At 47.9% G+C, this 26312-nt stretch overlaps 61 pseudogenes; all 61 read right to left on the bottom strand.

The window, feature by feature from the left end:
• Window positions 1-90: 90 nt before the first annotated feature.
• LOC143760214 (U2 spliceosomal RNA) lies at window positions 91-266 on the bottom strand (annotated as a pseudogene).
• A 174-nt stretch (window positions 267-440) lies between these two features.
• Window positions 441-619, bottom strand: LOC143762687 (U2 spliceosomal RNA; annotated as a pseudogene).
• Window positions 620-796: 177 nt separating this feature from the next.
• LOC143760047 (U2 spliceosomal RNA) lies at window positions 797-972 on the bottom strand (annotated as a pseudogene).
• A 176-nt stretch (window positions 973-1148) lies between these two features.
• Window positions 1149-1325, bottom strand: LOC143762481 (U2 spliceosomal RNA; annotated as a pseudogene).
• Window positions 1326-1502: 177 nt separating this feature from the next.
• LOC143761594 (U2 spliceosomal RNA) lies at window positions 1503-1678 on the bottom strand (annotated as a pseudogene).
• Window positions 1679-1855: 177 nt separating this feature from the next.
• Window positions 1856-2031, bottom strand: LOC143762155 (U2 spliceosomal RNA; annotated as a pseudogene).
• Window positions 2032-2208: 177 nt separating this feature from the next.
• On the bottom strand, window positions 2209-2384 carry LOC143761894 (U2 spliceosomal RNA; annotated as a pseudogene).
• Window positions 2385-2561: 177 nt separating this feature from the next.
• LOC143762386 (U2 spliceosomal RNA) lies at window positions 2562-2737 on the bottom strand (annotated as a pseudogene).
• Window positions 2738-2914: 177 nt separating this feature from the next.
• On the bottom strand, window positions 2915-3090 carry LOC143818732 (U2 spliceosomal RNA; annotated as a pseudogene).
• Window positions 3091-3267: 177 nt separating this feature from the next.
• LOC143761717 (U2 spliceosomal RNA) lies at window positions 3268-3443 on the bottom strand (annotated as a pseudogene).
• A 177-nt stretch (window positions 3444-3620) lies between these two features.
• LOC143763121 (U2 spliceosomal RNA) lies at window positions 3621-3796 on the bottom strand (annotated as a pseudogene).
• A 177-nt stretch (window positions 3797-3973) lies between these two features.
• On the bottom strand, window positions 3974-4149 carry LOC143762915 (U2 spliceosomal RNA; annotated as a pseudogene).
• Window positions 4150-4326: 177 nt separating this feature from the next.
• On the bottom strand, window positions 4327-4502 carry LOC143760354 (U2 spliceosomal RNA; annotated as a pseudogene).
• Window positions 4503-4677: 175 nt separating this feature from the next.
• Window positions 4678-4855, bottom strand: LOC143762364 (U2 spliceosomal RNA; annotated as a pseudogene).
• A 177-nt stretch (window positions 4856-5032) lies between these two features.
• Window positions 5033-5208, bottom strand: LOC143818921 (U2 spliceosomal RNA; annotated as a pseudogene).
• A 177-nt stretch (window positions 5209-5385) lies between these two features.
• Window positions 5386-5561, bottom strand: LOC143818733 (U2 spliceosomal RNA; annotated as a pseudogene).
• A 177-nt stretch (window positions 5562-5738) lies between these two features.
• Window positions 5739-5914, bottom strand: LOC143761729 (U2 spliceosomal RNA; annotated as a pseudogene).
• Window positions 5915-6091: 177 nt separating this feature from the next.
• On the bottom strand, window positions 6092-6267 carry LOC143763122 (U2 spliceosomal RNA; annotated as a pseudogene).
• Window positions 6268-6444: 177 nt separating this feature from the next.
• LOC143762916 (U2 spliceosomal RNA) lies at window positions 6445-6620 on the bottom strand (annotated as a pseudogene).
• A 177-nt stretch (window positions 6621-6797) lies between these two features.
• Window positions 6798-6973, bottom strand: LOC143760355 (U2 spliceosomal RNA; annotated as a pseudogene).
• Window positions 6974-7148: 175 nt separating this feature from the next.
• On the bottom strand, window positions 7149-7326 carry LOC143762365 (U2 spliceosomal RNA; annotated as a pseudogene).
• A 177-nt stretch (window positions 7327-7503) lies between these two features.
• On the bottom strand, window positions 7504-7679 carry LOC143818922 (U2 spliceosomal RNA; annotated as a pseudogene).
• Window positions 7680-7856: 177 nt separating this feature from the next.
• Window positions 7857-8032, bottom strand: LOC143760356 (U2 spliceosomal RNA; annotated as a pseudogene).
• Window positions 8033-8209: 177 nt separating this feature from the next.
• LOC143762156 (U2 spliceosomal RNA) lies at window positions 8210-8385 on the bottom strand (annotated as a pseudogene).
• A 177-nt stretch (window positions 8386-8562) lies between these two features.
• On the bottom strand, window positions 8563-8738 carry LOC143761895 (U2 spliceosomal RNA; annotated as a pseudogene).
• A 177-nt stretch (window positions 8739-8915) lies between these two features.
• LOC143762648 (U2 spliceosomal RNA) lies at window positions 8916-9091 on the bottom strand (annotated as a pseudogene).
• A 177-nt stretch (window positions 9092-9268) lies between these two features.
• On the bottom strand, window positions 9269-9444 carry LOC143761511 (U2 spliceosomal RNA; annotated as a pseudogene).
• Window positions 9445-9621: 177 nt separating this feature from the next.
• LOC143759911 (U2 spliceosomal RNA) lies at window positions 9622-9797 on the bottom strand (annotated as a pseudogene).
• Window positions 9798-9974: 177 nt separating this feature from the next.
• LOC143760357 (U2 spliceosomal RNA) lies at window positions 9975-10150 on the bottom strand (annotated as a pseudogene).
• Window positions 10151-10327: 177 nt separating this feature from the next.
• Window positions 10328-10503, bottom strand: LOC143762021 (U2 spliceosomal RNA; annotated as a pseudogene).
• A 177-nt stretch (window positions 10504-10680) lies between these two features.
• Window positions 10681-10856, bottom strand: LOC143818923 (U2 spliceosomal RNA; annotated as a pseudogene).
• Window positions 10857-11029: 173 nt separating this feature from the next.
• LOC143760146 (U2 spliceosomal RNA) lies at window positions 11030-11209 on the bottom strand (annotated as a pseudogene).
• Window positions 11210-11386: 177 nt separating this feature from the next.
• LOC143760215 (U2 spliceosomal RNA) lies at window positions 11387-11562 on the bottom strand (annotated as a pseudogene).
• Window positions 11563-11736: 174 nt separating this feature from the next.
• Window positions 11737-11915, bottom strand: LOC143762688 (U2 spliceosomal RNA; annotated as a pseudogene).
• A 177-nt stretch (window positions 11916-12092) lies between these two features.
• On the bottom strand, window positions 12093-12268 carry LOC143760049 (U2 spliceosomal RNA; annotated as a pseudogene).
• A 176-nt stretch (window positions 12269-12444) lies between these two features.
• Window positions 12445-12621, bottom strand: LOC143762275 (U2 spliceosomal RNA; annotated as a pseudogene).
• Window positions 12622-12798: 177 nt separating this feature from the next.
• On the bottom strand, window positions 12799-12974 carry LOC143761595 (U2 spliceosomal RNA; annotated as a pseudogene).
• Window positions 12975-13151: 177 nt separating this feature from the next.
• On the bottom strand, window positions 13152-13327 carry LOC143762157 (U2 spliceosomal RNA; annotated as a pseudogene).
• Window positions 13328-13504: 177 nt separating this feature from the next.
• On the bottom strand, window positions 13505-13680 carry LOC143761896 (U2 spliceosomal RNA; annotated as a pseudogene).
• Window positions 13681-13857: 177 nt separating this feature from the next.
• LOC143762387 (U2 spliceosomal RNA) lies at window positions 13858-14033 on the bottom strand (annotated as a pseudogene).
• A 177-nt stretch (window positions 14034-14210) lies between these two features.
• LOC143818734 (U2 spliceosomal RNA) lies at window positions 14211-14386 on the bottom strand (annotated as a pseudogene).
• A 177-nt stretch (window positions 14387-14563) lies between these two features.
• Window positions 14564-14739, bottom strand: LOC143761741 (U2 spliceosomal RNA; annotated as a pseudogene).
• A 177-nt stretch (window positions 14740-14916) lies between these two features.
• On the bottom strand, window positions 14917-15092 carry LOC143763123 (U2 spliceosomal RNA; annotated as a pseudogene).
• A 177-nt stretch (window positions 15093-15269) lies between these two features.
• Window positions 15270-15445, bottom strand: LOC143762917 (U2 spliceosomal RNA; annotated as a pseudogene).
• Window positions 15446-15622: 177 nt separating this feature from the next.
• Window positions 15623-15798, bottom strand: LOC143760358 (U2 spliceosomal RNA; annotated as a pseudogene).
• Window positions 15799-15973: 175 nt separating this feature from the next.
• LOC143762366 (U2 spliceosomal RNA) lies at window positions 15974-16151 on the bottom strand (annotated as a pseudogene).
• A 177-nt stretch (window positions 16152-16328) lies between these two features.
• On the bottom strand, window positions 16329-16504 carry LOC143818924 (U2 spliceosomal RNA; annotated as a pseudogene).
• A 177-nt stretch (window positions 16505-16681) lies between these two features.
• Window positions 16682-16857, bottom strand: LOC143760359 (U2 spliceosomal RNA; annotated as a pseudogene).
• A 177-nt stretch (window positions 16858-17034) lies between these two features.
• LOC143762158 (U2 spliceosomal RNA) lies at window positions 17035-17210 on the bottom strand (annotated as a pseudogene).
• A 177-nt stretch (window positions 17211-17387) lies between these two features.
• Window positions 17388-17563, bottom strand: LOC143761897 (U2 spliceosomal RNA; annotated as a pseudogene).
• Window positions 17564-17740: 177 nt separating this feature from the next.
• LOC143762659 (U2 spliceosomal RNA) lies at window positions 17741-17916 on the bottom strand (annotated as a pseudogene).
• Window positions 17917-18093: 177 nt separating this feature from the next.
• LOC143761233 (U2 spliceosomal RNA) lies at window positions 18094-18269 on the bottom strand (annotated as a pseudogene).
• Window positions 18270-18446: 177 nt separating this feature from the next.
• On the bottom strand, window positions 18447-18622 carry LOC143759922 (U2 spliceosomal RNA; annotated as a pseudogene).
• A 177-nt stretch (window positions 18623-18799) lies between these two features.
• On the bottom strand, window positions 18800-18975 carry LOC143760361 (U2 spliceosomal RNA; annotated as a pseudogene).
• A 177-nt stretch (window positions 18976-19152) lies between these two features.
• On the bottom strand, window positions 19153-19328 carry LOC143762022 (U2 spliceosomal RNA; annotated as a pseudogene).
• Window positions 19329-19505: 177 nt separating this feature from the next.
• Window positions 19506-19681, bottom strand: LOC143818925 (U2 spliceosomal RNA; annotated as a pseudogene).
• Window positions 19682-19858: 177 nt separating this feature from the next.
• LOC143760417 (U2 spliceosomal RNA) lies at window positions 19859-20034 on the bottom strand (annotated as a pseudogene).
• Window positions 20035-20209: 175 nt separating this feature from the next.
• LOC143759447 (U2 spliceosomal RNA) lies at window positions 20210-20387 on the bottom strand (annotated as a pseudogene).
• Window positions 20388-20564: 177 nt separating this feature from the next.
• Window positions 20565-20740, bottom strand: LOC143762578 (U2 spliceosomal RNA; annotated as a pseudogene).
• A 176-nt stretch (window positions 20741-20916) lies between these two features.
• Window positions 20917-21093, bottom strand: LOC143762276 (U2 spliceosomal RNA; annotated as a pseudogene).
• A 177-nt stretch (window positions 21094-21270) lies between these two features.
• Window positions 21271-21446, bottom strand: LOC143761341 (U2 spliceosomal RNA; annotated as a pseudogene).
• Between the last annotated feature and the right edge of the window lie 4866 nt (window positions 21447-26312).

The raw sequence follows: 26312 nt of genomic DNA on the forward strand, positions 1-26312 counted from the left end.
GACATTTTCCAGAAACCCTGGAAGCTCTGTAGCTGACAGTTCTGCGGTGTGCGTGTGTTCAAGCTGTGCACAACGCATTTTGAATCTGCATAACCACACCCTCCATCCTCATTGTGACAGCACGTGAAGGTTCTGTGCGACAAAGCAAGCTCCATTTCCAGCTCCCTATTCCAAAAATCTATTTAATATATGGTCCCCAAATAGGGGACGTATCAGATAAGAACAGACACTACGCTTGATCTTGAGCCATTTGGCCGAGAAACGATGATCAGAAATGGTTTGCCACTTGGGCCGCACCAAGGCCTACAACCGAAACCCACTGTGGAGACATAGCAAAAGATTGCCGCAGGGAAGACATTTTCCAGAAACTCTGGAAGCTTTGTCGATGACAGTTCTGCGGTGTGCGTGTGTTCAAGCTGTGCACAACGCGTTTTGAATCTGCATAATCACACCCTCCATCCCCATTGTGACAGCACGTGAAGGTTCCGTGTGACAAAGCAAGCTCCATTTCCAGCTCCCTATTCCAAAAATCCATTTAATATATGGTCCCCAAATAGGGGACGTATCCGAGAAGAACAGACACTACGCTTGATCTTGAGCCATTTGGCCGAGAAGCGATGATCAGAAATGGTTTGCCACTTGGGCCGCCCCAAGGCCTACAACTGAAACCCACTCTGGAGACATAGCAAAAGATTGCCGCAGGGAAGACATTTTCCAGAAACTCTGGAAGCTCTGTAGATGACAGTTCTGCGGTGTGCGTGTGTTCAAGCTGTGCACAACGCGTTTTGAATCTGCATAACCACACCCTCCATCCCCATTGTGACAGCACGTGAAGGTTCCGTGCGACAAAGCAAGCTCCATTTCCAGCTCCCTATTCCAAAAATCCATTTAATATATGGTCCCCAAATAGGGGACGTATCAGATAAGAACAGACACTACGCTTGATCTTGAGCCATTTGGCCGAGAAGCGATGATCAGAAATGGTGTGCCACTTGGGCCGCACCAAGGCCTACAACCGAAACCCACTGTGGAGACATAGCAAAAGATTGCCGCAGGGAAGACATTTTCCAGAAACTCTGGAAGTTCTGTAGATGACAGTTCTGCGGTGTGCGTGTGTTCAAGCTGTGCACAACGCGTTTTGAATCTGCATAACCACACCCTCCATCCCCATTGTGACAGCAAGTGAAGGTTCCGTGCGACAAAGCAAGCTCCATTTCCAGTTCCCTATTCCAAAAATCTATTTAATATATGGTCCCCAAATAGGGTACGTATCAGATAAGAACAGACACTACGCTTGATCTTGAGCCATTTGGCTGAGAAGCGATGATGAGAAATGGTTTGCCACTTGGGCCGCACCAAGGCCTACAACCGAAACCCACTGTGGAGACATAGCAAAAGATTGCCGCAGGGAAGACATTTTCCAGAAACTCTGGAAGCTCTGTAGATGACAGTTCTGCGGTGTGCGTGTGTTCAAGCTGTGCACAACGCGTTTTGAATCTGCATAACCACACCCTCCATCCCCATTGTGACAGCACGTGAAGGTTCCGTGCGACAAAGCAAGCTCCATTTCCAGCTCCCTATTCCAAAAATCCATTTAATATATGGTCCCCAAATAGGGGACGTATCAGATAAGAACAGACTCTACGCTTGATCTTGAGCCATTTGGCCGAGAAGCGATGATCAGAAATGGTTTGCCACTTGGGCCGCACCAAGGCCTACAACCGAAACCCACTGTGGAGACATAGCAAAAGATTGCCGCAGGGAAGACATTTTCCAGAAACTTTGGAAGCTCTGTAGATGACAGTTCTGCGGTGTGCGTGTGTTCAAGCTGTATACAACGCGTTTCGAATCTGCATAACCACACCCTCCATCCCCATTGTGACAGCACGTGAAGGTTCCGTGCGACAAAGCAAGCTCCATTGCCAGCTCCCTATTCCAAAAATCCATTTAATATATGGTCCCCAAATAGGGGACGTATCAGATAAGAACAGACTCTACGCTTGATCTTGAGCCATTTGGCCGAGAAGCGATGATCAGAAATGGTTTGCCATTTGGGCCGCACCAAGGCCTACAACCGAAACCCACTGTGGAGACATAGCAAAAGATTGCCGCAGGGAAGACATTTTCCAGAAACTCTGGAAGCTCTGTAGATGACAGTTCTGCGGTGTGCGTGTGTTCAAGCTGTGCACAACGCGTTTTGAATCTGCATAACCACACCCTCCATCCCCATTGTGACAGCACGTGAAGGTTCCGTGCGACAAAGCAAGCTCCATTTCCAGCATCCTATTCCAAAAATCCATTTAATATATGGTCCCCAAATAGGGGACGTATCAGATAAGAACAGACTCTACGCTTGATCTTGAGCCATTTGGCCGAGAAGCGATGATCAGAAATGGTTTGCCACTTGGGCCGCACCAAGGCCTACAACCGAAACCCACTGTGGAGACTTAGCAAAAGATTGCCGCAGGGAAGACATTTTCCAGAAACTCTGGAAGCTCTGTAGATGACAGTTCTGCGGTGTGCGTGTGTTCAAGCTGTGCACAACGCGTTTCGAATCTGCATAACCACACCCTCCATCCCCATTGTGACAGCACGTGAAGGTTCCGTGTGACAAAGCAAGCTCCATTTCCAGCTCCCTATTCCAAAAATCCATTTATTATATGGTCCCCAAATAGGGGACGTATCAGATAAGAACAGACACTACGCTTGATCTTGAGCCATTTGGCCGAGAAGCGATGATCAGAAATGGTTTGCCACTTGGGCCGCACCAAGGCCTACAACCGAAACCCACTGTGGAGACATAGCAAAAGATTGCCGCAGGGAAGACATTTTCCAGAAACTCTGGAAGCTCTGTCGATGACAGTTCTGTGGTGTGCGTGTGTTCAAGCTGTGCACAACGCGTTTTGAATCTGCATAACCACACCCTCCATCCCCATTGTGACAGCACGTGAAGGTTCCGTGCGACGAAGCAAGCTCCATTTCCAGCTCCCTATTCCAAAAATCCATTTAATATATGGTCCCCAAATAGGGGACGTATCAGATAAGAACAGACACTACGCTTGATCTTGAGCCATTTGGCCGAGAAGCGATGATCAGAAATGGTTTGCCACTTGGGCCACACCAAGGCCTACAACCGAAACCCACTGTGGAGACATAGCAAAAGATTGCCGCAGGGAAGACATTTTCCAGAAACTCTGGAAGCTCTGTAGATGACAGTTCTGCGGTGTGCGTGTGTTCAAGCTGTGCACAACGCGTTTTGAATCTGCATAACCACACCCTCCATCCCCATTGTGACAGCACGTGAAGGTTCCGTGCGACAAAGCAAGCTCCATTTCCAGCTCCCTATTCCAAAAATCTATTTAATATATGGTCCCCAAATAGGGGACGTATCAGATAAGAACAGACACTACACTTGATCTTGAGCCATTTGGCCGAGAAGCGATGATCAGAAATGGTTTGCCACTTGGGCCGCACCAAGGCCTACAACCGAAACCCACTGTGGAGACATAGCAAAAGATTGCCGCAGGGAAGACATTTTCCAAAAACTCTGGAAGCTCTGTAGATGACAGTTCTGCGGTGTGCGTGTGTTCAAGCTGTGCACAACGCGTTTTGAATCTGCATAACCACACCCTCCATCCCCATTGTGACAGCACGTGAAGGTTCCGTGTGACAAAGCAAGCTCCATTTCCAGCTCCCTATTCCAAAAATCCATTTAATATATGGTCCCCAAATAGGGGACGTATCAGATAAGAACAGACACTACGCTTAAACTTGAGCCATTTGGCCGAGAAGCGATGATCAGAAATGGGTTGCCACTTGGGCCGCACCAAGGCCTAAAACCGAAACCCACTGTGGAGACATAGCAAAAGATTGCTGCAGGGAAGACATTTTCCAGAAACTCTGGAAGCTCTGTCGATGACAGTTCTGCGGTGTGCGTGTGTTCAAGCTGTGCACAACGCGTTTTGAATCTGCATAACCACACCCTCCATCCCCATTGTGACAGCACATGAAGGTTCCGTGCGACAAAGCAAGCTCCATTTCCAGCTCCCTATTCCAAAAATCTATTTAATATATGGTCCCCAAATAGGGGACGTATCAGATAAGAACAGACACTACGCTTGATCTTGAGGCATTTGGCCGAGAAGCGATGATCAGAAATGGTTTGCCACTTGGGCCGCACCAAGGCCTACAACCGAAACCCACTGTGGAGACATAGCAAAAGATTGCCGCAGGGAAGACATTTTCCAGAAACTCTGGAAGTTCTGTAGATGATAGTTCTGCGGTGTGCGTGTGTTCAAGCTGTGCACAACGCGTTTTGAATCTGCATAACCACACCCTCCATCCCCATTGTGACAGCACGTGAAGGTTCCGTGCGACAAAGCAAGCTCCATTTCCAACTCCCTATTCCAAAAATCTATTTAATATATGGTCCCCAAATAGGGGACGTATCAGATAAGAACAGACACTACGCTTGATCTTGAGCCATTTGGCCGAGAAGCGATGATCAGAAATGGTTTGCCACTTGGGCCGCACCAAGGCCTACAACCGAAACCCACTGTGGAGACATAGCAAAAGATTGCCGCAGGGAAGACATTTTCCAGAAACTCTGGAAGTTCTGTAGATGATAGTTCTGCGGTGTGCGTGTGTTCAAGCTGTGCACAACGCGTTTTGAATCTGCATAACCACACCCCCCATCCCCATTGTGACAGCACGTGAAGGTTCCGTGCGACAAAGCAAGCTCCATTTCCAGCTCCCTATTCCAAAAATCTATTTAATATATGGTCCCCAAATAGGGGACATATCAGATAAGAGCAGACACTACGCTTGATCTTGAGCCATTTGGCCAAGAAGCGATGATCAGAAATGGTTTGCCACTTGGGCCGCACCAAGGCCTACAACCGAAACCCACTGTGGAGACATAGCAAAAGATTGCCGCAGGGAAGACATTTTCCAGAAACTCTGGAAGCTCTGTCGATGACAGTTCTGCGGTGTGCGTGTGTTCAAGCTGTGCACAACGCGTTTTGAATCTGCATAACCACACCCTCCATCCCCATTGTGACAGCACATGAAGGTTCCGTGCGACAAAGCAAGCTCCATTTCCAGCTCCCTATTCCAAAAATCTATTTAATATATGGTCCCCAAATAGGGGACGTATCAGATAAGAACAGACACTACGCTTGATCTTGAGCCATTTGGCCGAGAAGCGATGATCAGAAATGGTTTGCCACTTGGGCCGCACCAAGGCCTACAACCGAAACCCACTGTGGAGACATAGCAAAAGATTGCCGCAGGGAAGACATTTTCCAGAAACTCTGGAAGCTCTGTCGATGACAGTTCTGTGGTGTGCGTGTGTTCAAGCTGTGCACAACGCGTTTTGAATCTGCATAACCACACCCTCCATCCCCATTGTGACAGCACGTGAAGGTTCCGTGCGACGAAGCAAGCTCCATTTCCAGCTCCCTATTCCAAAAATCCATTTAATATATGGTCCCCAAATAGGGGACGTATCAGATAAGAACAGACACTACGCTTGATCTTGAGCCATTTGGCCGAGAAGCGATGATCAGAAATGGTTTGCCACTTGGGCCACACCAAGGCCTACAACCGAAACCCACTGTGGAGACATAGCAAAAGATTGCCGCAGGGAAGACATTTTCCAGAAACTCTGGAAGCTCTGTAGATGACAGTTCTGCGGTGTGCGTGTGTTCAAGCTGTGCACAACGCGTTTTGAATCTGCATAACCACACCCTCCATCCCCATTGTGACAGCACGTGAAGGTTCCGTGCGACAAAGCAAGCTCCATTTCCAGCTCCCTATTCCAAAAATCTATTTAATATATGGTCCCCAAATAGGGGACGTATCAGATAAGAACAGACACTACACTTGATCTTGAGCCATTTGGCCGAGAAGCGATGATCAGAAATGGTTTGCCACTTGGGCCGCACCAAGGCCTACAACCGAAACCCACTGTGGAGACATAGCAAAAGATTGCCGCAGGGAAGACATTTTCCAAAAACTCTGGAAGCTCTGTAGATGACAGTTCTGCGGTGTGCGTGTGTTCAAGCTGTGCACAACGCGTTTTGAATCTGCATAACCACACCCTCCATCCCCATTGTGACAGCACGTGAAGGTTCCGTGTGACAAAGCAAGCTCCATTTCCAGCTCCCTATTCCAAAAATCCATTTAATATATGGTCCCCAAATAGGGGACGTATCAGATAAGAACAGACACTACGCTTAAACTTGAGCCATTTGGCCGAGAAGCGATGATCAGAAATGGGTTGCCACTTGGGCCGCACCAAGGCCTAAAACCGAAACCCACTGTGGAGACATAGCAAAAGATTGCTGCAGGGAAGACATTTTCCAGAAACTCTGGAAGCTCTGTCGATGACAGTTCTGCGGTGTGCGTGTGTTCAAGCTGTGCACAACGCGTTTTGAATCTGCATAACCACACCCTCCATCCCCATTGTGACAGCACATGAAGGTTCCGTGCGACAAAGCAAGCTCCATTTCCAGCTCCCTATTCCAAAAATCTATTTAATATATGGTCCCCAAATAGGGGACGTATCAGATAAGAACAGACACTACGCTTGATCTTGAGGCATTTGGCCGAGAAGCGATGATCAGAAATGGTTTGCCACTTGGGCCGCACCAAGGCCTACAACCGAAACCCACTGTGGAGACATAGCAAAAGATTGCCGCAGGGAAGACATTTTCCAGAAACTCTGGAAGTTCTGTAGATGATAGTTCTGCGGTGTGCGTGTGTTCAAGCTGTGCACAACGCGTTTTGAATCTGCATAACCACACCCTCCATCCCCATTGTGACAGCACGTGAAGGTTCCGTGCGACAAAGCAAGCTCCATTTCCAACTCCCTATTCCAAAAATCTATTTAATATATGGTCCCCAAATAGGGGACGTATCAGATAAGAACAGACACTACGCTTGATCTTGAGCCATTTGGCCGAGAAGCGATGATCAGAAATGGTTTGCCACTTGGGCCGCACCAAGGCCTACAACCGAAACCCACTGTGGAGACATAGCAAAAGATTGCCGCAGGGAAGACATTTTCCAGAAACTCTGGAAGTTCTGTAGATGATAGTTCTGCGGTGTGCGTGTGTTCAAGCTGTGCACAACGCGTTTTGAATCTGCATAACCACACCCCCCATCCCCATTGTGACAGCACGTGAAGGTTCCGTGCGACAAAGCAAGCTCCATTTCCAGCTCCCTATTCCAAAAATCTATTTAATATATGGTCCCCAAATAGGGGACATATCAGATAAGAGCAGACACTACGCTTGATCTTGAGCCATTTGGCCAAGAAGCGATGATCAGAAATGGTTTGCCACTTGGGCCGCACCAAGGCCTACAACCGAAACCCACTGTGGAGACATAGCAAAAGATTGCCGCAGGGAAGACATTTTCCAGAAACTCTGGAAGCTCTGTCGATGACAGTTCTGCGGTGTGCGTGTGTTCAAGCTGTGCACAACGCGTTTTGAATCTGCATAACCACACCCTCCATCCCCATTGTGACAGCACATGAAGGTTCCGTGCGACAAAGCAAGCTCCATTTCCAGCTCCCTATTCCAAAAATCTATTTAATATATGGTCCCCAAATAGGGGACGTATCAGATAAGAACAGACACTACGCTTGATCTTGAGCCATTTGGCCGAGAAGCGATGATCAGAAATGGTTTGCCACTTGGGCCGCACCAAGGCCTACAACCGAAACCCACTGTGGAGACATAGCAAAAGATTGCCGCAGGGAAGACATTTTCCAGAAACTCTGGAAGTTCTGTAGATGATAGTTCTGCGGTGTGCGTGTGTTCAAGCTGTGCACAACGCGTTTTGAATCTGCATAACCACACCCTCCATCCCCATTGTGACAGCACGTGAAGGTTCCGTGCGACAAAGCAAGCTCCATTTCCAACTCCCTATTCCAAAAATCTATTTAATATATGGTCCCCAAATAGGGGACGTATCAGATAAGAACAGACACTACGCTTGATCTTGAGCCATTTGGCCGAGAAGCGATGATCAGAAATGGTTTGCCAATTGGGCCGCACCAAGGCCTACAACCGAAACCCACTGTGGAGACATAGCAAAAGATTGCCGCAGGGAAGACATTTTCCAGAAACTCTGGAAGCTCTGTAGATGACAGTTCTGCGGTGTGCATGTGTTCAAGCTGTGCACAACGCGTTTTGAATCTGCATAACCACACCCTCCATCCCCATTGTGACAGCACGTGAAGGTTCCGTGCGACAAAGCAAGCTCCATTGCCAGCTCCCTATTCCAAAAATCCATTTAATATATGGTCCCCAAATAGGGGACGTATCAGATAAGAACAGACTCTACGCTTGATCTTGAGCCATTTGGCCGAGAAGCGATGATCAGAAATGGTTTGCCATTTGGGCCGCACCAAGGCCTACAACCGAAACCCACTGTGGAGACATAGCAAAAGATTGCCGCAGGGAAGACATTTTCCAGAAACTCTGGAAGCTCTGTAGATGACAGTTCTGCGGTGTGCGTGTGTTCAAGCTGTGCACAACGCGTTTTGAATCTGCATAACCACACCCTCCATCCCCATTGTGACAGCACGTGAAGGTTCCGTGCGACAAAGCAAGCTCCATTTCCAGCATCCTATTCCAAAAATCCATTTAATATATGGTCCCCAAATAGGGGACGTATCAGATAAGAACAGACTCTACGCTTGATCTTGAGCCATTTGGCCGAGAAGCGATGATCAGAAATGGTTTGCCACTTGGGCCGCACCAAGGCCTACAACCGAAACCCACTGTGGAGACTTAGCAAAAGATTGCCGCAGGGAAGACATTTTCCAGAAACTCTGGAAGCTCTGTAGATGACAGTTCTGCGGTGTGCGTGTGTTCAAGCTGTGCACAAAGCGTTTCGAATCTGCATAACCACACCCTCCATCCCCATTGTGACAGCACGTGAAGGTTCAGTGTGACAAAGCAAGCTCCATTTCCAGCTCCCTATTCCAAAAATCCATTTAATATATGGTCCCCAAATAGGGGACGTATCAGATAAGAACAGACACTACGCTTGATCTTGAGCCATTTGGCCGAGAAGCGATGATCAGAAATGGTTTGCCACTTGGGCCGCACCAAGGCCTACAACCGAAACCCACTGTGGAGACATAGCAAAAGATTGCCGCAGGGAAGACATTTTCCAGAAACTCTGGAAGCTCTGTCGATGACAGTTCTGTGGTGTGCGTGTGTTCAAGCTGTGCACAACGCGTTTTGAATCTGCATAACCACACCCTCCATCCCCATTGTGACAGCACGTGAAGGTTCCGTGCGACGAAGCAAGCTCCATTGCCAGCTCCCTATTCCAAAAATCCATTTAATATATGGTCCCCAAATAGGGGACGTATCAGATAAGAACAGACACTACGCTTGATCTTGTGCCATTTGGCCGAGAAGCGATGATCAGAAATGGTTTGTCACTTGGGCCACACCAAGGCCTACAACCGAAACCCACTGTGGAGACATAGCAAAAGATTGCCGCAGGGAAGACATTTTCCAGAAACTCTGGAAGCTCTGTAGATGACAGTTCTGCGGTGTGCGTGTGTTCAAGCTGTGCACAACGCGTTTTGAATCTGCATAACCACACCCTCCATCCCCATTGTGACAGCACATGAAGGTTCCGTGCGACAAAGCAAGCTCCATTTCCAGCTCCCTATTCCAAAAATCTATTTAATATATGGTCCCCAAATAGGGGACGTATCAGATAAGAACAGACACTACACTTGATCTTGAGCCATTTGGCCGAGAAGCGATGATCAGAAATGGTTTGCCACTTGGTCCACACCAAGGCCTACAACCGAAACCCACTGTGGAGACATAGCAAAAGATTGCCGCAGGGAAGACATTTTCCAGAAACTCTGGAAGTTCTGTAGATGATAGTTCTGCGGTGTGCGTGTGTTCAAGCTGTGCACAACGTGTTTTGAATCTGCATAACCACACCCTCCATCCCCATTGTGACAGCACGTGAAGGTTCCGTGCGACAAAGCAAGCTCCATTTCCAACTCCCTATTCCAAAAATCTATTTAATATATGGTCCCCAAATAGGGGACGTATCAGATAAGAACAGACACTACGCTTGATCTTGAGCCATTTGGCCGAGAAGCGATGATCAGAAATGGTTTGCCACTTGGGCCGCACCAAGGCCTACAACCGAAACCCACTGTGGAGACATAGCAAAAGATTGCCGCAGGGAAGACATTTTCCAGAAACTCTGGAAGTTCTGTAGATGATAGTTCTGCGGTGTGCGTGTGTTCAAGCTGTGCACAACGCGTTTTGAATCTGCATAACCACACCCTCCATCCCCATTGTGACAGCACGTGAAGGTTCCGTGCGACAAAGCAAGCTCCATTTCCAGCTCCCTATTCCAAAAATCTATTTAATATATGGTCCCCAAATAGGGGACATATCAGATAAGAGCAGACACTACGCTTGATCTTGAGCCATTTGGCCAAGAAGCGATGATCAGAAATGGTTTGCCACTTGGGCCGCACCAAGGCCTACAACCGAAACCCACTGTGGAGACATAGCAAAAGATTGCCGCAGGGAAGACATTTTCCAGAAACTCTGGAAGCTCTGTCGATGACAGTTCTGCGGTGTGCGTGTGTTCAAGCTGTGCACAACGCGTTTTGAATCTGCATAACCACACCCTCCATCCCCATTGTGACAGCACATGAAGGTTCCGTGCGACAAAGCAAGCTCCATTTCCAGCTCCCTATTCCAAAAATCTATTTAATATATGGTCCCCAAATAGGGGACGTATCAGATAAGAACAGACACTACGCTTGATCTTGAGCCATTTGGCCGAGAAGCGATGATCAGAAATGGTTTGCCACTTGGGCCGCACCAAGGCCTACAACCGAAACCCACTGTGGAGACATAGCAAAAGATTGCCGCAGGGAAGACATTTTCCAGAAACTCTGGAAGCTCTGTCGATGACAGTTCTGCGGTGTGCGTGTGTTCAAGCTGTGCACAACGCGTTTTGAATCTGCATAACCACACCCTCCATCCCCATTGTGACAGCATGTGTAGGTTCCGTCTGACGAAGCAAGCTCCATTTCCAGCTCCGTTTTCCAAAAATCCATTTAATATATGGTCCCCAAATAGGGGACGTATCAGATAAGAACAGACACTACGCTTGATCTTGAGCCATTTGGCCGAGAAGCGATGATCAGAAATGGTTTGCCACTTAGGCCTCACCAAGGCCTACAACCGTAACCCACTGTGGAGACATAGCAAAAGATTGCCGCAGGGAAGACATTTTCCAGAAACCCTGGAAGCTCTGTAGATGACAGTTCTGCGGTGTGCGTGTGTTCAAGCTGTGCACAACGCATTTTGAATCTGCATAACCACACCCTCCATCCTCATTGTGACAGCACGTGAAGGTTCTGTGCGACAAAGCAAGCTCCATTTCCAGCTCCCTATTCCAAAAATCTATTTAATATATGGTCCCCAAATAGGGGACGTATCAGATAAGAACAGACACTACGCTTGATCTTGAGCCATTTGGCCGAGAAACGATGATCAGAAATGGTTTGCCACTTGGGCCGCACCAAGGCCTACAACCGAAACCCACTGTGGAGACATAGCAAAAGATTGCCGCAGGGAAGACATTTTCCAGAATCTCTGGAAGCTTTGTCGATGACAGTTCTGCGGTGTGCGTGTGTTCAAGCTGTGCACAACGCGTTTTGAATCTGCATAATCACACCCTCCATCCCCATTGTGACAGCACGTGAAGGTTCCGTGTGACAAAGCAAGCTCCATTTCCAGCTCCCTATTCCAAAAATCCATTTAATATATGGTCCCCAAATAGGGGACGTATCCGAGAAGAACAGACACTACGCTTGATCTTGAGCCATTTGGCCGAGAAGCGATGATCAGAAATGGTTTGCCACTTGGGCCGCCCCAAGGCCTACAACTGAAACCCACTCTGGAGACATAGCAAAAGATTGCCGCAGGGAAGACATTTTCCAGAAACTCTGGAAGCTCTGTAGATGACAGTTCTGCGGTGTGCGTGTGTTCAAGCTGTGCACAACGCGTTTTGAATCTGCATAACCACACCCTCCATCCCCATTGTGACAGCACGTGAAGGTTCCGTGCGACAAAGCAAGCTCCATTTCCAGCTCCCTATTCCAAAAATCCATTTAATATATGGTCCCCAAATAGGGGACGTATCAGATAAGAACAGACACTACGCTTGATCTTGAGCCATTTGGCCGAGAAGCGATGATCAGAAATGGTGTGCCACTTGGGCCGCACCAAGGCCTACAACCGAAACCCACTGTGGAGACATAGCAAAAGATTGCCGCAGGGAAGACATTTTCCAGAAACTCTGGAAGTTCTGTAGATGACAGTTCTGCGGTGTGCGTGTGTTCAAGCTGTGCACAACGCGTTTTGAATCTGCATAACCACACCCTCCATCCCCATTGTGACAGCAAGTGAAGGTTCCGTGCGACAAAGCAAGCTCCATTTCCAGTTCCCTATTCCAAAAATCTATTTAATATATGGTCCCCAAATAGGGTACGTATCAGATAAGAACAGACACTACGCTTGATCTTGAGCCATTTGGCCGAGAAGCGATGATGAGAAATGGTTTGCCACTTGGGCCGCACCAAGGCCTACAACCGAAACCCACTGTGGAGACATAGCAAAAGATTGCCGCAGGGAAGACATTTTCCAGAAACTCTGGAAGCTCTGTAGATGACAGTTCTGCGGTGTGCGTGTGTTCAAGCTGTGCACAACGCGTTTTGAATCTGCATAACCACACCCTCCATCCCCATTGTGACAGCACGTGAAGGTTCCGTGCGACAAAGCAAGCTCCATTTCCAGCTCCCTATTCCAAAAATCCATTTAATATATGGTCCCCAAATAGGGGACGTATCAGATAAGAACAGACTCTACGCTTGATCTTGAGCCATTTGGCCGAGAAGCGATGATCAGAAATGGTTTGCCACTTGGGCCGCACCAAGGCCTACAACCGAAACCCACTGTGGAGACATAGCAAAAGATTGCCGCAGGGAAGACATTTTCCAGAAACTTTGGAAGCTCTGTAGATGACAGTTCTGCGGTGTGCGTGTGTTCAAGCTGTATACAACGCGTTTCGAATCTGCATAACCACACCCTCCATCCCCATTGTGACAGCACGTGAAGGTTCCGTGCGACAAAGCAAGCTCCATTGCCAGCTCCCTATTCCAAAAATCCATTTAATATATGGTCCCCAAATAGGGGACGTATCAGATAAGAACAGACTCTACGCTTGATCTTGAGCCATTTGGCCGAGAAGCGATGATCAGAAATGGTTTGCCATTTGGGCCGCACCAAGGCCTACAACCGAAACCCACTGTGGAGACATAGCAAAAGATTGCCGCAGGGAAGACATTTTCCAGAAACTCTGGAAGCTCTGTAGATGACAGTTCTGCGGTGTGCGTGTGTTCAAGCTGTGCACAACGCGTTTTGAATCTGCATAACCACACCCTCCATCCCCATTGTGACAGCACGTGAAGGTTCCGTGCGACAAAGCAAGCTCCATTTCCAGCATCCTATTCCAAAAATCCATTTAATATATGGTCCCCAAATAGGGGACGTATCAGATAAGAACAGACTCTACGCTTGATCTTGAGCCATTTGGCCGAGAAGCGATGATCAGAAATGGTTTGCCACTTGGGCCGCACCAAGGCCTACAACCGAAACCCACTGTGGAGACTTAGCAAAAGATTGCCGCAGGGAAGACATTTTCCAGAAACTCTGGAAGCTCTGTAGATGACAGTTCTGCGGTGTGCGTGTGTTCAAGCTGTGCACAACGCGTTTCGAATCTGCATAACCACACCCTCCATCCCCATTGTGACAGCACGTGAAGGTTCCGTGTGACAAAGCAAGCTCCATTTCCAGCTCCCTATTCCAAAAATCCATTTATTATATGGTCCCCAAATAGGGGACGTATCAGATAAGAACAGACACTACGCTTGATCTTGAGCCATTTGGCCGAGAAGCGATGATCAGAAATGGTTTGCCACTTGGGCCGCACCAAGGCCTACAACCGAAACCCACTGTGGAGACATAGCAAAAGATTGCCGCAGGGAAGACATTTTCCAGAAACTCTGGAAGCTCTGTCGATGACAGTTCTGTGGTGTGCGTGTGTTCAAGCTGTGCACAACGCGTTTTGAATCTGCATAACCACACCCTCCATCCCCATTGTGACAGCACGTGAAGGTTCCGTGCGACGAAGCAAGCTCCATTTCCAGCTCCCTATTCCAAAAATCCATTTAATATATGGTCCCCAAATAGGGGACGTATCAGATAAGAACAGACACTACGCTTGATCTTGAGCCATTTGGCCGAGAAGCGATGATCAGAAATGGTTTGCCACTTGGGCCACACCAAGGCCTACAACCGAAACCCACTGTGGAGACATAGCAAAAGATTGCCGCAGGGAAGACATTTTCCAGAAACTCTGGAAGCTCTGTAGATGACAGTTCTGCGGTGTGCGTGTGTTCAAGCTGTGCACAACGCGTTTTGAATCTGCATAACCACACCCTCCATCCCCATTGTGACAGCACGTGAAGGTTCCGTGCGACAAAGCAAGCTCCATTTCCAGCTCCCTATTCCAAAAATCTATTTAATATATGGTCCCCAAATAGGGGACGTATCAGATAAGAACAGACACTACACTTGATCTTGAGCCATTTGGCCGAGAAGCGATGATCAGAAATGGTTTGCCACTTGGGCCGCACCAAGGCCTACAACCGAAACCCACTGTGGAGACATAGCAAAAGATTGCCGCAGGGAAGACATTTTCCAAAAACTCTGGAAGCTCTGTAGATGACAGTTCTGCGGTGTGCGTGTGTTCAAGCTGTGCACAACGCGTTTTGAATCTGCATAACCACACCCTCCATCCCCATTGTGACAGCACGTGAAGGTTCCGTGTGACAAAGCAAGCTCCATTTCCAGCTCCCTATTCCAAAAATCCATTTAATATATGGTCCCCAAATAGGGGACGTATCAGATAAGAACAGACACTACGCTTAAACTTGAGCCATTTGGCCGAGAAGCGATGATCAGAAATGGGTTGCCACTTGGGCCGCACCAAGGCCTAAAACCGAAACCCACTGTGGAGACATAGCAAAAGATTGCTGCAGGGAAGACATTTTCCAGAAACTCTGGAAGCTCTGTCGATGACAGTTCTGCGGTGTGCGTGTGTTCAAGCTGTGCACAACGCGTTTTGAATCTGCATAACCACACCCTCCATCCCCATTGTGACAGCACATGAAGGTTCCGTGCGACAAAGCAAGCTCCATTTCCAGCTCCCTATTCCAAAAATCTATTTAATATATGGTCCCCAAATAGGGGACGTATCAGATAAGAACAGACACTACGCTTGATCTTGAGGCATTTGGCCGAGAAGCGATGATCAGAAATGGTTTGCCACTTGGGCCGCACCAAGGCCTACAACCGAAACCCACTGTGGAGACATAGCAAAAGATTGCCGCAGGGAAGACATTTTCCAGAAACTCTGGAAGTTCTGTAGATGATAGTTCTGCGGTGTGCGTGTGTTCAAGCTGTGCACAACGCGTTTTGAATCTGCATAACCACACCCTCCATCCCCATTGTGACAGCACGTGAAGGTTCCGTGCGACAAAGCAAGCTCCATTTCCAACTCCCTATTCCAAAAATCTATTTAATATATGGTCCCCAAATAGGGGACGTATCAGATAAGAACAGACACTACGCTTGATCTTGAGCCATTTGGCCGAGAAGCGATGATCAGAAATGGTTTGCCACTTGGGCCGCACCAAGGCCTACAACCGAAACCCACTGTGGAGACATAGCAAAAGATTGCCGCAGGGAAGACATTTTCCAGAAACTCTGGAAGTTCTGTAGATGATAGTTCTGCGGTGTGCGTGTGTTCAAGCTGTGCACAACGCGTTTTGAATCTGCATAACCACACCCCCCATCCCCATTGTGACAGCACGTGAAGGTTCCGTGCGACAAAGCAAGCTCCATTTCCAGCTCCCTATTCCAAAAATCTATTTAATATATGGTCCCCAAATAGGGGACATATCAGATAAGAGCAGACACTACGCTTGATCTTGAGCCATTTGGCCAAGAAGCGATGATCAGAAATGGTTTGCCACTTGGGCCGCACCAAGGCCTACAACCGAAACCCACTGTGGAGACATAGCAAAAGATTGCCGCAGGGAAGACATTTTCCAGAAACTCTGGAAGCTCTGTCGATGACAGTTCTGCGGTGTGCGTGTGTTCAAGCTGTGCACAACGCGTTTTGAATCTGCATAACCACACCCTCCATCCCCATTGTGACAGCACATGAAGGTTCCGTGCGACAAAGCAAGCTCCATTTCCAGCTCCCTATTCCAAAAATCTATTTAATATATGGTCCCCAAATAGGGGACGTATCAGATAAGAACAGACACTACGCTTGATCTTGAGCCATTTGGCCGAGAAGCGATGATCAGAAATGGTTTGCCACTTGGGCCGCACCAAGGCCTACAACCGAAACCCACTGTGGAGACATAGCAAAAGATTGCCGCAGGGAAGACATTTTCCAGAAACTCTGGAAGTTCTGTAGATGATAGTTCTGCGGTGTGCGTGTGTTCAAGCTGTGCACAACGCGTTTTGAATCTGCATAACCACACCCTCCATCCCCATTGTGACAGCACGTGAAGGTTCCGTGCGACAAAGCAAGCTCCATTTCCAACTCCCTATTCCAAAAATCTATTTAATATATGGTCCCCAAATAGGGGACGTATCAGATAAGAACAGACACTACGCTTGATCTTGAGCCATTTGGCCGAGAAGCGATGATCAGAAATGGTTTGCCAATTGGGCCGCACCAAGGCCTACAACCGAAACCCACTGTGGAGACATAGCAAAAGATTGCCGCAGGGAAGACATTTTCCAGAAACTCTGGAAGCTCTGTAGATGACAGTTCTGCGGTGTGCATGTGTTCAAGCTGTGCACAACGCGTTTTGAATCTGCATAACCACACCCTCCATCCCCATTGTGACAGCACGTGAAGGTTCCGTGCGACAAAGCAAGCTCCATTGCCAGCTCCCTATTCCAAAAATCCATTTAATATATGGTCCCCAAATAGGGGACGTATCAGATAAGAACAGACTCTACGCTTGATCTTGAGCCATTTGGCCGAGAAGCGATGATCAGAAATGGTTTGCCATTTGGGCCGCACCAAGGCCTACAACCGAAACCCACTGTGGAGACATAGCAAAAGATTGCCGCAGGGAAGACATTTTCCAGAAACTCTGGAAGCTCTGTAGATGACAGTTCTGCGGTGTGCGTGTGTTCAAGCTGTGCACAACGCGTTTTGAATCTGCATAACCACACCCTCCATCCCCATTGTGACAGCACGTGAAGGTTCCGTGCGACAAAGCAAGCTCCATTTCCAGCATCCTATTCCAAAAATCCATTTAATATATGGTCCCCAAATAGGGGACGTATCAGATAAGAACAGACTCTACGCTTGATCTTGAGCCATTTGGCCGAGAAGCGATGATCAGAAATGGTTTGCCACTTGGGCCGCACCAAGGCCTACAACCGAAACCCACTGTGGAGACTTAGCAAAAGATTGCCGCAGGGAAGACATTTTCCAGAAACTCTGGAAGCTCTGTAGATGACAGTTCTGCGGTGTGCGTGTGTTCAAGCTGTGCACAAAGCGTTTCGAATCTGCATAACCACACCCTCCATCCCCATTGTGACAGCACGTGAAGGTTCAGTGTGACAAAGCAAGCTCCATTTCCAGCTCCCTATTCCAAAAATCCATTTAATATATGGTCCCCAAATAGGGGACGTATCAGATAAGAACAGACACTACGCTTGATCTTGAGCCATTTGGCCGAGAAGCGATGATCAGAAATGGTTTGCCACTTGGGCCGCACCAAGGCCTACAACCGAAACCCACTGTGGAGACATAGCAAAAGATTGCCGCAGGGAAGACATTTTCCAGAAACTCTGGAAGCTCTGTCGATGACAGTTCTGTGGTGTGCGTGTGTTCAAGCTGTGCACAACGCGTTTTGAATCTGCATAACCACACCCTCCATCCCCATTGTGACAGCACGTGAAGGTTCCGTGCGACGAAGCAAGCTCCATTTCCAGCTCCCTATTCCAAAAATCCATTTAATATATGGTCCCCAAATAGGGGACGTATCAGATAAGAACAGACACTACGCTTGATCTTGTGCCATTTGGCCGAGAAGCGATGATCAGAAATGGTTTGTCACTTGGGCCACACCAAGGCCTACAACCGAAACCCACTGTGGAGACATAGCAAAAGATTGCCGCAGGGAAGACATTTTCCAGAAACTCTGGAAGCTCTGTAGATGACAGTTCTGCGGTGTGCGTGTGTTCAAGCTGTGCACAACGCGTTTTGAATCTGCATAACCACACCCTCCATCCCCATTGTGACAGCACATGAAGGTTCCGTGCGACAAAGCAAGCTCCATTTCCAGCTCCCTATTCCAAAAATCTATTTAATATATGGTCCCCAAATAGGGGACGTATCAGATAAGAACAGACACTACACTTGATCTTGAGCCATTTGGCCGAGAAGCGATGATCAGAAATGGTTTGCCACTTGGTCCACACCAAGGCCTACAACCGAAACCCACTGTGGAGACATAGCAAAAGATTGCCGCAGGGAAGACATTTTCCAGAAACTCTGGAAGTTCTGTAGATGATAGTTCTGCGGTGTGCGTGTGTTCAAGCTGTGCACAACGTGTTTTGAATCTGCATAACCACACCCTCCATCCCCATTGTGACAGCACGTGAAGGTTCCGTGCGACAAAGCAAGCTCCATTTCCAACTCCCTATTCCAAAAATCTATTTAATATATGGTCCCCAAATAGGGGACGTATCAGATAAGAACAGACACTACGCTTGATCTTGAGCCATTTGGCCGAGAAGCGATGATCAGAAATGGTTTGCCACTTGGGCCGCACCAAGGCCTACAACCGAAACCCACTGTGGAGACATAGCAAAAGATTGCCGCAGGGAAGACATTTTCCAGAAACTCTGGAAGTTCTGTAGATGATAGTTCTGCGGTGTGCGTGTGTTCAAGCTGTGCACAACGCGTTTTGAATCTGCATAACCACACCCTCCATCCCCATTGTGACAGCACGTGAAGGTTCCGTGCGACAAAGCAAGCTCCATTTCCAGCTCCCTATTCCAAAAATCTATTTAATATATGGTCCCCAAATAGGGGACATATCAGATAAGAGCAGACACTACGCTTGATCTTGAGCCATTTGGCCAAGAAGCGATGATCAGAAATGGTTTGCCACTTGGGCCGCACCAAGGCCTACAACCGAAACCCACTGTGGAGACATAGCAAAAGATTGCCGCAGGGAAGACATTTTCCAGAAACTCTGGAAGCTCTGTCGATGACAGTTCTGCGGTGTGCGTGTGTTCAAGCTGTGCACAACGCGTTTTGAATCTGCATAACCACACCCTCCATCCCCATTGTGACAGCACATGAAGGTTCCGTGCGACAAAGCAAGCTCCATTTCCAGCTCCCTATTCCAAAAATCTATTTAATATATGGTCCCCAAATAGGGGACGTATCAGATAAGAACAGACACTACGCTTGATCTTGAGCCATTTGGCCGAGAAGCGATGATCAGAAATGGTTTGCCACTTGGGCCGCACCAAGGCCTACAACCGAAACCCACTGTGGAGACATAGCAAAAGATTGCCGCAGGGAAGACATTTTCCAGAAACTCTGGAAGTTCTGTAGATGATAGTTCTGCGGTGTGCGTGTGTTCAAGCTGTATACAACGCGTTTTGAATCTGCATAACCACACCCTCCATCCCCATTGTGACAGCACGTGAAGGTTCCGTGCGACAAAGCAAGCTCCATTTCCAACTCCCTATTCCAAAAATCTATTTAATATATGGTCCCCAAATAGGGGACGTATCAGATAAGAACAGACACTACGCTTGATCTTGAGCCATTTGGCCGAGAAGCGATGATCAGAAATGGTTTGCCACTTGGGCCGCACCAAGGCCTACAACCGAAACCCACTGTGGAGACATAGCAAAAGATTGCCGCAGGGAAGACATTTTCCAGAAACTCTGGAAGCTCTGTCGATGACAGTTCTGCGGTGTGCGTGTGTTCAAGCTGTGCACAACGCGTTTTGAATCTGCATAACCACACCCTCCATCCCCATTGTGACAGCATGTGAAGGTTCCGTCCGACGAAGCAAGCTCCATTTCCAGCTCCGTATTCCAAAAATCCATTTAATATATGGTCCCCAAATAGGGGACGTATCAGATAAGAACAGACACTACGCTTGATCTTGAGCCATTTGGCCGAGAAGCGATGATCAGAAATGGTTTGCCACTTAGGCCTCACCAAGGCCTACAACCGTAACCCACTGTGGAGACATAGCAAAAGATTGCCGCAGGGAAGACATTTTCCAGAAACCCTGGAAGCTCTGTAGATGACAGTTCTGCGGTGTGCGTGTGTTCAAGCTGTGGACAACGCATTTTGAATCTGCATAACCACACCCTCCATCCCCATTGTGACAGCACGTGAAGGTTCCGTGCGACAAAGCAAGCTCCATTTCCAGCTCCCTATTCCAAAAATCTATTTAATATATGGTCCCCAAATACGGGACGTATCAGATAAGAACAGACACTACGCTTGATCTTGAGCCATTTGGCCGAGAAGCGATGATCAGAAATGGTGTGCCACTTGGGCCGCACCAAGGCCTACAACCGAAACCCACTGTGGAGACATAGCAAAAGATTGCCGCAGGGAAGACATTTTCCAGAAACTCTGGAAGTTCTGTAGATGACAGTTCTGCGGTGTGCGTGTGTTCAAGCTGTGCACAACGCGTTTTGAATCTGCATAACCACACCCTCCATCCCCATTGTGACAGCAAGTGAAGGTTCCGTGCGACAAAGCAAGCTCCATTTCCAGTTCCCTATTCCAAAAATCTATTTAATATATGGTCCCCAAATAGGGTACGTATCAGATAAGAACAGACACTACGCTTGATCTTGAGCCATTTGGCCGAGAAGCGATGATCAGAAATGGTTTGCCACTTGGGCCGCACCAAGGCCTACAACCGAAACCCACTGTGGAGACATAGCAAAAGATTGCCGCAGGGAAGACATTTTCCAGAAACTCTGGAAGCTCTGTAGATGACAGTTCTGCGGTGTGCGTGTGTTCAAGCTGTGCACAACGCATTTTGAATCTGCATAACCACACCCTCCATCCCCATTGTGACAGCACGTGAAGGTTCCATGCGACAAAGCAAGCTCCATTTCCAGCTCCCTATTCCAAAAATCTATTTAATATATGGTCCCCAAATAGGGGACGTATCAGATAAGAACAGACACTACGCTTGATCTTGAGCCATTTGGCCGAGAAGCGATGATCAGAAATGGTTTGCCACTTGGGCCGCACCAAGGCCTACAACCGAAACTGTTGTGAATTCGCTTTTTGCTCCCTCTAGTGGTTACTAGTTTTTTGACTCTGGTTTTTCTGTCATTCCTTTTATCCGCACCTGGGTCGTTAGTTAGGGGTGTTGCTATTTAAGCTCCCTGGACCTTCAGTTCAATGCCTGGCAACGTAGTTATCAGAGCTAGTCTGCTGTGCTCTTGTCTACTGATCCTGGTTCCAGTTATATCAGCTAAGTCTGCCTTTTTGCTTTTTGCTTTTTGTTTTGGTTTTGTATTTTTGTCCAGCTTGTTCCAAATCTATATCCTGATCTTTGCTGGAAGCTCTAGGGGGCTGGTGTTCTCCCCCCGGACCGTTAGACGGTTCGGGGGTTCTTGAATTTCCAGTGTGGATTTTGATAGGGTTTTTGTTGACCATATAAGTTACCTTTCTTTATTCTGCTATCAGTAAGCGGGCCTCTCTGTGCTAAACCTGGTTCATTTCTGTGTTTGTCATTTCCTCTTACCTCACCGTTATTATTTGTGGGGGGGGCTTCTATCCAGCTTTGGGGTTCCCTTCTCTGGAGGCAAGAAAGGTCTTTGTTTTTCCTTTACTAGGGGTAGTTAGATTCTCCGGCTGGAGCGTGTCATCTAGAATCATCGTAGGAATGATCCCCGGCTACTTCTAGTGTTGGCGTTAGGAGTAGATATATGGTCAACCCAGTTACCACTGCCCTATGAGCTGGTTTTTTGTATTCTGCAGACTTCCACGTTCCTCTGAGACCCTCGCCATTGGGGTCATAACAGTTTGCCAGGCCAGTATTAAATGTTTAATGCATTGCAGAAGAGGGATTATAAGAAAGAAGATTCTGAGTTTTGTTTTTTTTTTTCCTTCTTCCCCTTTACCTCAGAGTGGCTATGCTTGCTGCAGACATGAATGTCCAGACCTTGATTACAAGTGTGGACCAGCTGGCTACTCGTGTGCAGGGCATACAAGACTATGTTATCAGAAATCCTAGGTCAGAACCTAAAATACCGATTCCTGAACTGTTTTCCGGAGACAGGTTTAAGTTTAGGAATTTCGTGAATAATTGTAAATTGTTTTTGTCCCTGAGACCCTGTTCATCTGGAGACGCTGCTCAGCAAGTAAAAATTGTTATTTCGTTCTTACGGGGCAACCCTCAGGATTGGGCGTTTTCGCTGGCGCCAGGAGATCCGGCATTGGCTGATATTGATGCGTTTTTTCTGGCGCTCGGTTTGCTTTATGAGGAACCCAATCTTGAGATTCAGGCAGAAAAGGCCTTGCTGGCTATGTCTCAGGGACAGGACGAGGCTGAAGTGTATTGCCAAAAATTTCGGAAATGGTCCGTGCTGACACATTGGAACGAGTGTGCACTGGCCGCTAATTTTAGAAATGGCCTTTCTGAAGCCATTAAGAATGTTATGGTGGGTTTTCCCATTCCCACAGGTCTGAATGATACTATGGCACTGGCTATTCAAATTGACCGGCGGTTGCGGGAGCGCAAAACCGCAAATTCCCTCATGGTGTTGTCTGAACAGACACCTGATTTAATGCAATGTGATAGAATCCTGACTAGAAATGAGCGGAAAATTCATAGACGCCGGAATGGCTTGTGCTACTACTGTGGTGATTCTACACATGTTATCTCAGCATGCTCTAAACGTATAGCTAAGGTTGTTAGTCCTGTCACCGTTGGTAATTTGCAACCTAAATTTATTCTGTCTGTAACTTTGATTTGCTCACTGTCGTCTTATCCTGTCATGGCGTTTGTAGATTCAGGTGCAGCCCTGAGTCTTATGGATCTGTCATTTGCTAAGCGCTGTGGTTTTACTCTTGAACCATTGGAAAATCCTATTCCTCTCAGGGGTATTGATGCTACGCCATTGGCAGCAAATAAACCGCAGTATTGGACACAAGTTACCATGTGCATGACTCCTGAACACCGCGAGGTGGTACGTTTCCTGGTTTTACATAAAATGCATGATTTGGTTATTTTAGGGCTGCCATGGTTACAGACCCATAATCCAGTCCTGGACTGGAAGGCTATGTCAGTCTCAAGTTGGGGCTGTCGTGGTATTCATGGGGATTCCCTGCCTGTGTCTATTGCTTCTTCTACGCCTTCGGAAGTTCCTGAGTATTTGTCTGATTATCAGGATGTCTTCAGTGAGTCTGAGTCCAGTGCACTGCCTCCTCATAGGGACTGTGACTGTGCTATAGATTTGATCCCTGGCAGTAAATTTCCTAAGGGAAGACTGTTTAATCTGTCGGTACCCGAACATACCGCTATGCGTTCATATATCAAGGAGTCTCTGGAGAAAGGACATATTCGTCCGTCTTCTTCCCCTCTTGGTGCGGGATTCTTTTTTGTGGCAAAAAAGGACGGATCTTTGAGGCCTTGTATTGATTATCGGCTTTTAAATAAGATCACTGTCAAATTTCAGTATCCTTTACCGCTGTTGTCTGACTTGTTTGCCCGGATTAAGGGTGCCAAGTGGTTCACCAAGATAGACCTTCGTGGTGCGTACAACCTTGTGCGCATTAAGCAAGGTGATGAATGGAAAACCGCATTCAATACGCCCGAAGGTCATTTTGAGTACTTGGTGATGCCTTTTGGGCTCTCCAATGCGCCTTCAGTTTTTCAGTCCTTTATGCATGACATCTTCCGGAAGTATCTGGATAAATTTTTGATTGTTTATCTGGATGATATTTTGGTTTTTTCTGATAATTGGGATTCACATGTGGAGCAGGTCAGGTTGGTCTTTAAAATTTTGCGTGAAAATTCTTTGTTTGTCAAGGGCTCAAAGTGTCTCTTTGGTGTACAGAAGGTTCCCTTTTTGGGGTTCATTTTTTCCCCTTCTGCTGTGGAGATGGACCCAGTCAAGGTCCGAGCTATTCTTGATTGGACTCAGCCCTCGTCTGTTAAGAGTCTTCAGAAATTCTTGGGTTTCGCTAACTTCTACCGTCGTTTTATCGCTAATTTTTCTAGCATTGTGAAACCTTTGACGGATATGACCAAGAAGGGCTCCGATGTAGCCAACTGGGCTCCTGCTGCCGTGGAGGCTTTCCAGGAGTTGAAACGCCGGTTTACTTCGGCGCCTGTTTTGTGCCAGCCCGATGTCTCACTTCCCTTTCAGGTTGAGGTGGATGCTTCAGAGATTGGAGCGGGGGCCGTTTTGTCGCAGAGAGGCCCTGGTTGCTCTGTTATGAAACCTTGTGCCTTTTTCTCTAGGAAGTTTTCGCCTGCCGAGCGAAATTATGATGTGGGCAATCGGGAGTTGTTGGCCATGAAATGGGCATTTGAGGAGTGGCGTCATTGGCTCGAGGGTGCTAAGCATCGTGTGGTGGTCTTGACTGATCACAAAAATCTGATGTATCTCGAGTCTGCTAAACGCCTTAATCCGAGACAGGCCCGCTGGTCATTGTTTTTCTCCCGCTTTGATTTTGTTGTCTCGTATTTACCAGGTTCAAAGAATGTGAAGGCCGATGCTCTTTCTAGGAGCTTTGTGCCTGATGCTCCTGAAGTCGCTGATCCTGTTGGTATTCTTAAAGATGGAGTTATCTTGTCAGCTATTTCTCCGGATCTGCGACGTGTGTTGCAGAGATTTCAGGCGGATAGGCCTGAGTCTTGTCCACCTGACAGACTGTTTGTCCCGGATAAGTGGACCAGCAGAGTCATTTCCGAGGTTCATTCCTCGGTGTTGGCAGGTCACCCGGGAATTTTTGGCACCAGAGATCTGGTGGCCAGGTCCTTTTGGTGGCCTTCTTTGTCAAGGGATGTGCGGTCATTTGTGCAGTCCTGTGGGACTTGTGCTCGAGCTAAGCCTTGCTGTTCTCGTGCCAGCGGTTTGCTCTTGCCCTTGCCTGTCCCGAAGAGACCTTGGACACATATCTCCATGGATTTCATTTCTGATCTTCCGCTATCTCAGGGCATGTCCGTTATCTGGGTGATATGTGATCGCTTCTCCAAGATGGTCCATTTGGTTCCTTTGCCTAAGCTGCCTTCCTCTTCCGATCTGGTTCCTGTGTTTTTCCAGAACGTGGTTCGTTTGCACGGCATCCCTGAGAATATTGTGTCAGACAGAGGATCCCAGTTCGTTTCCAGGTTCTGGCGATCCTTTTGTAGTAGGATGGGCATTGATTTGTCGTTTTCGTCTGCTTTCCATCCTCAGACTAATGGACAGACGGAGCGAACCAATCAGACTTTGGAGGCTTATTTGAGGTGTTTTGTCTCTGCTGATCAGGACGATTGGGTGACATTCTTGCCGTTGGCTGAGTTTGCCCTTAATAATCGGGCTAGTTCCGCCACCTTGGTTTCGCCTTTTTTCTGCAACTCTGGTTTCCATCCTCGCTTTTCTTCGGGTCATGTGGAGCCTTCTGACTGTCCTGGGGTGGATTCTGTGGTGGATAGGTTGCAGCGGATCTGGAATCATGTGGTGGACAACTTGAAGTTGTCACAGGAGAGGGCTCAGCGCTTTGCCAACCGCCGCCGCGGTGTGGGTCCCCGACTACGCGTTGGGGATTTGGTGTGGCTTTCTTCCCGCTTTGTTCCTATGAAGGTCTCCTCTCCCAAGTTTAAACCTCGTTTTATTGGGCCTTACAAGATATTGGAAATCCTTAATCCTGTATCTTTTCGTCTGGATCTTCCTGTGTCGTTTGCTATTCACAATGTATTTCATAGGTCCTTGTTGCGGCGGTACATTGTGCCTGTAGTTCCTTCTGCCGAGCCTCCTGCTCCGGTGTTGGTTGAGGGCGAGTTGGAGTACGTGGTGGAGAAGATCTTGGATTCTCGCCTCTCCAGGCGGAGGCTTCAGTACCTGGTCAAGTGGAAGGGCTATGGTCAG

This window comes from Ranitomeya variabilis, chromosome 3 (assembly GCF_051348905.1).
Source record: "Ranitomeya variabilis isolate aRanVar5 chromosome 3, aRanVar5.hap1, whole genome shotgun sequence".
NCBI classification, from domain to species: Eukaryota; Metazoa; Chordata; class Amphibia; order Anura; family Dendrobatidae; genus Ranitomeya; species Ranitomeya variabilis.